Genomic DNA, 6,000 nt, shown 5'->3' on the forward strand with positions numbered 1-6,000 from the left:
ATTCCATCCACTCGTGGCGGCAAGGGTTCTAAACTTTATAGCATAGTCAGTTATAGACATTTGTCCTTGTTGGAGGTGATATAACTGCTCACAGACTGATGAATCACCTACAGGACAACCAAATACTTCTTTAAAGTGTGTTATGAAGTTTTGAAGAGAGTCAGTAACCGGTCCTGTCTGATTCCACATGGATTCTGCCCATTGAAGTGCTCGGCCAGATAAGAGTGAAATAATGAAGGAGATTTTTGAACGTTCAGTTGGGAAATTGTATGGTTGTACCTCTAGAGTGAGTGAGCACTGAAGGAGAAATCCGTTGCAATCCTCCTCCCGGCCAGAGAAAGGCGCTGGTTTCATCATAGGGCAGAAAGTAAACAGCGGTGGTGGAGCGTCAGATGCGGAAGTGGGAATCGCTGCAGCTCTAATTATGCAGAAACTAGCATAATTAATTCTAATTCAAAATAATGTCCAGCATCTGTCAGGATACACACTAGGACAACAAGGTTAGAAGGATTCAGAATAACTTTTAATGAAGCTTTCGTAGGACAGTAGGGAAGTTCAGATGCATCAACGGGCGCTGTGAGTATAATACTGATGAATGACCGTCTTTTCTCTTGCAGATAACGGCAGGCTTGAGTGTGGTAAGTATCACAATCCAAAGGACGCAGAGTATGAACACCAGGGAGATGGAGGAGTCTCTGGACGAGGGAAAACAGGTAAGTAACACAAGGGTGTACTGAGGAAACAGACTGGAATAGTCTCAGGAACAATCGTCTGAAAAGCACAGAGAGCAGGTTAGTGGATATTTCCTCGTTCAAGGTTTGACAGAGACTGGAGGTGAGTTGTGCTTTTAAATAGTGCTGGTGATTGCTGGATTGCTGGATTGATGACAGGTGCAGGTGATTAGTATTCGGGTGAGTGTGATCTTTGTGTTGTGGATGTGAGTGAGCCTGATTGCCTCCTGACAGCATCATCCAATCACTGCTAAAATGATCCATTATAAATTGTGAATCTATATACTGTTTATCATGTCCCATGTCTGCCAAACATGTTGAGAGATCCAAACATCATCTGCAGCCTGAAACTGAACTTTTGACTGGATTTTAGGAGTGAATGCACTTAGTTGCATAGGAAAGCTATGATGCTCCCTAATTAGGTAATGACTTAACCTCAAGTTTGCGGTCTGTCTGCGCTGATCTCAGAACCGTTTAAAATACACCTTATTTTCATACTAACTCCATATAAATCCTCCGAAAGCAAATTTTTCAGCTTTTGGATGCATCAACTGATTCTCAATAAGATGCACAGTGAATGTAGGATATCTAAAGGAAAATCAGGCTATAGTCCACATATGTGGTCATCGTGTTTAACAGTGTGCTGTTACGTGATAAACTGATAACATTTTAAAAATGGCATATCGAATGAAACAAGAGACTCTGATCTTTTGACTCAAAAAGCTTTTATCGTAAAAACTTAAATGACGTTTCATACCAGATGTAGTTTTGTTGGCGTTTCTCCTAAAGACAAACTCAGCTGAGAATGGCGCCGTGTTGTTTGGTCATGTTTGGTCAAAAGTTTAACCCTTTAATGACAGCACAGAGTCTCCTGAATTGAGATCAGTAGGGATAATTGAAATTCAATTATGCATAGCCTATAGTGAAGCCAAAATGTAATCTCAATGCACATGGACGCATGGAAGTGTTATGTAACAATTAATGGATGGTTTGTTTTTAACGGTTGTCATAAAACCATAGTGTATTCCTGTGGTATTCATGCTTTAATTAGTAATAATTTAGGAAATTAAATTCTCATTGTCTCTTTAACTCATTTCCAAAGTTCAGCAGAGCCATGGCTAATGTGAAAGTACTCTGAGATGTAGCATCTTATGTAGCTGTTATAATGGAAAGCATTACGCTGCATTAAACAAAGGCTTTGACCGCAGGGTCTCTCTGTCATTATAGTGAGAGGGGTCATCACATTCAATCTGTCTCTATTCAAACGGCCCGTGTGCGCCTTCATGAACCTCACAGTGTGTGACAGATGCTGTGTCATCCACGCTTGCCCCGTGACAGGGTTAAATCCGTTAGGAAGTAAACAGATGGTTTAGGATTTTTTGTTCTCAGTGTCCAAAGGCTGCTGGAGTTACTTTTGACTGTCGTTTTAAACAGGGATTTGTCATATTGCGTTTTTAAGCAGCATTTTTGTTATGTAATTTTTTTAGCAATCCAAATGTTCCGAGTACACTGTGTAAATGTGTGACCACCGCCATGAACCTCTTTGGCATATTTTCACAGATTTTCAGAGGATTTATAAATTACATTTGCAATGAAATTCAAAAAGAAGCAAAGTACGGATTTGTATGCAGTGTTGCTGCAAAATGCATTATTTTGTAAAGTGGTAATGTGGCAACACTTTACAATAAACTTCTGTGTGTTAACATTAGATAACACATAGTTAACAAGAACTAACAATGAACAATACTTTTTCAGCATTAATTAATCTCGGTTAATGAGAATTTCTACATACTGTATATTAATAAAACATTTTACTAACACTTTATTTTACAGTGTCCTTGTTATACATATTACATGTAATGACATAGTAATAACACTAAATTATGCATAATTACAAGCAACTAACCCTAAACCAAACCCTAACCATAAACCTATAGTAAGTACATGTTGTTAAGTAATATTACTCAGTACTTAAATATGAACTAACATGAACAAACAATTAACAATAGTATTTTATTAAGGTAACATTAATCAATATAAATACATTTTGTAAACAGTATATTGTTCATTGTTAGTTCATGATACCAAATGTTAACAAACAGATTTTTTTTTAGATTTACACATTTTGAAATAACAAATTTCCATTAAATCTTAATTGAGTTATCCTTAAATATTATGCTATTAATGAATAATGCTAATAATTAGGAATTTTATATTAACATTATATTTAAAACATCTGCTCTCATTTAAGGATCTGGAGATAGTTATCCATGCCTTGATCTCATCTAGACTTGACTATTCCATTGCACTGTATATGGGTCTAAATCATTCATCTCTGTATCGCCTGCAGTTGCTTTAAAATGTAGCTGCTATGTTGCTTTCTGATGCTAGGAAGAGGGAAAACATTTCACCGGTTTTAGCATCTCTCCACTGGTTACCAGTGCGATCTAGGATACATTTTAAGATCTTGTTATTTGTTTTTAAAGCTTTAAATGGTGTGGCCCCTTCTTATCTGTCAGAACTTTTGAGCTATCAACAATCCCCTAGAACCCTCAGATCCTCTGACAAATTTCTCTTGCAAATACCTCACTCTCGCCTAAAGTTTAAAGGGAATCGTGCTTTACTTTTTCTGTTGCTGGCCCTAGACTATGGAACAGTATACCTCTGGATGTTAGGTTTGCCCCTTCCCTTCCTGTTTTTAAATCACGCCTGAAGACGTATCTGTATTCCTTGGATTTTACATGAATGTTTATTGTTGATTCTATGGGTAATCTCTTGTCTTTGTGTTATTAGTCTTTTATTCCTCAGCATCCTGTTATTGTTTAATTTGCATTATGTATACTTTGATATACATTAGTTGTTCTTATGTATGTGCTATATAAATAAATTGACCTTGACCATTTCTGTTTATGTCATTTGTATTCATAAAAAAATAAAAATGTGTTAACACTGCATGGGCACCTGAAAAATAATATGGTGATTAACCTTTTTTTTCTCATCAACAGGTTAATACCAACCAACCAACCAACCGTCCATCCATCCATCCATCCATCCATCCATCCATCCATCCATCCAGTTCTTTAAAGTACAAATATTCCATTTATCATGACACACAAAACTATTTTCAACCATGTAATCATGCCAGTTGTCCATTACTTTATTAAAACCCCTTATTGATTTCCTTCATAAATTGAAATCCCATACTAACAGGTGCAGATCATGTAGACCCATTGTATTTTGTTATATAAAATTCTTAGTCATGCAAAATGTTATTCTGCTATTATATTACAATAACCTTTTGAACAATAAAACAGGTGCAAATGATCCTTATCTAATAACGGATACCTTGAACTGAGGTACATGCATTAAAATGAGGCAGCATTATGTTTTCTAACATTTCGGCTAACAAAGTTAAATTAGATTTAGATTTGTCTCTGCGAGTAGTTATAGTCTTTTAAAAACATATACAACATCGAGAGTATGTCAAAATGCTGTTTGGTATGTCAGAGCATGTCAGAAGCATGTGCAAGTCAAAAACGGTCAGATAAAATAAATGATTTTATCTTGCCTTTGGCCCAAACCTCTCTTTATTTTACAGTAGAAATGGTCCTATCATATTTTCTCACTAGATGGCAGGATTGTTGTTCTGTCAGTTTCTTCTCAATGCATTACTAAAGCAGAACATCCCTTGACTGTGTTGACATCTCTAGTTCATTGTCTCATTGTTTAAAAATGTCCGACGATATCCAACCAGTTTCTTTACTTAGTCCAAAGACGTGTCCGATAAAGACAATCTAAGAGGCATAATATCAAAGTCACCTTGACAGCTTCACAAAAGAGACATGATATTTGCACTTATCACTTTCAAATCAACAAGAACCTTTTCAGTGTTACTTGATAATGTTAAAAACGCTTTTCAAGCATGCCTTGAATGTTAGATCTGGGTTGTTTCAAAATGCCACTAAGCTCTTCCTCGCTAAGGACTGACAAATGAAGACATTTTACATATCACTAAATCGGCCAAGAGTAAAAACCAGACTGGATCTTACAATCAGACAGCTGTTTCAAGAAGACAGCTGGGCAAATCTGTCCTATAATTGATGCCCAAAACTCTTTAAAAATGCTTTGAATATAAAGGGAATATAGAAAAACTTGCATTCTTAGAAGAAATAAAAATGTTAGAATTCAAATATGAACACCACACTGAAGTAAAAAGTTTTGCCCTATAAAAATCTCTATTAATGTCATATTTTTTAGAACATTAGCTGTAGCAAAAATGGCCATCATTATAACATTATAGCATTATAACATTGTAAAAATGTTTTGTCGGGTAAACTAAAAATGTGCTTCATGTGGTAACATATAAATTAACTGGTTTGATTAAGATCAAATATATTATTTAATGTTGCTAAACTAATATTTATGTTGTTATTTAAATTAATTGAATTAAAATCTAGTAATTTTCTAAATTGTATTTTTAGGGGTTTCATCAAAAAGAAATAGATCATTGAGGTAACATCTGCAGGTTACCAGTTTTTCAGTGTATATTAAGTTGTTTTATATTATTATTATTATTAGTAGTAGTAGTAGTAGTAGTAGTAGTACACATTAATTAATATTAATAATGTTGTATTGGAACAGAAAGGACCTGTAAAAGATTGGTTAGAAAAATTCTAATTAAATATTTATTTATTTATTTATTTTATGGAGGAAGATGGTTCTTTGATGTATCTTTATAAAATGGATAGTTACAGTTTTGGAAGCTGAATGGTCAAACCAGTATTATAGCCATGCTAAAATACACAATATATTAATAGCTATGATGCAAAGCACCTGTTCACCATTGTGTATATTGCATGGGCAGGCCAACTATTAACCATTAGTACCATGTCAGGGACTATACCTTCAAGCTTAAAGATAGTTGAAGTTGCTTAATAGAATCAGGTTTTAATGTAAAATATATGTGCTTAATATGATATATTAACAATTGTATTTATGCAATAAGAGACCCGTATGAGAGGCCGTGGCCCTGCTATACTGTGAATATAGAGTAGCTATGGCTGAAGGAGTTGCAGACACTCTGCTGCATGTCATGCTTAAGCTCACCCTTCGTTAGTGACTTCAGTCACAAAATAGCATATAGCCATTAATATCTTTCTGCTTACGTAAAAGAGGGTTCCAATTGGAACATTTTAAAAAGGTTCAAAAACAAATATTAATTACAATGAACCTCAAAAGTATTTTTTTGTGAAAGAGGAGGGGCTCAGAA

This window comes from Xyrauchen texanus, chromosome 26 (assembly GCF_025860055.1).
Source record: "Xyrauchen texanus isolate HMW12.3.18 chromosome 26, RBS_HiC_50CHRs, whole genome shotgun sequence".
Classification (NCBI taxonomy): Eukaryota; Metazoa; Chordata; class Actinopteri; order Cypriniformes; family Catostomidae; genus Xyrauchen; species Xyrauchen texanus.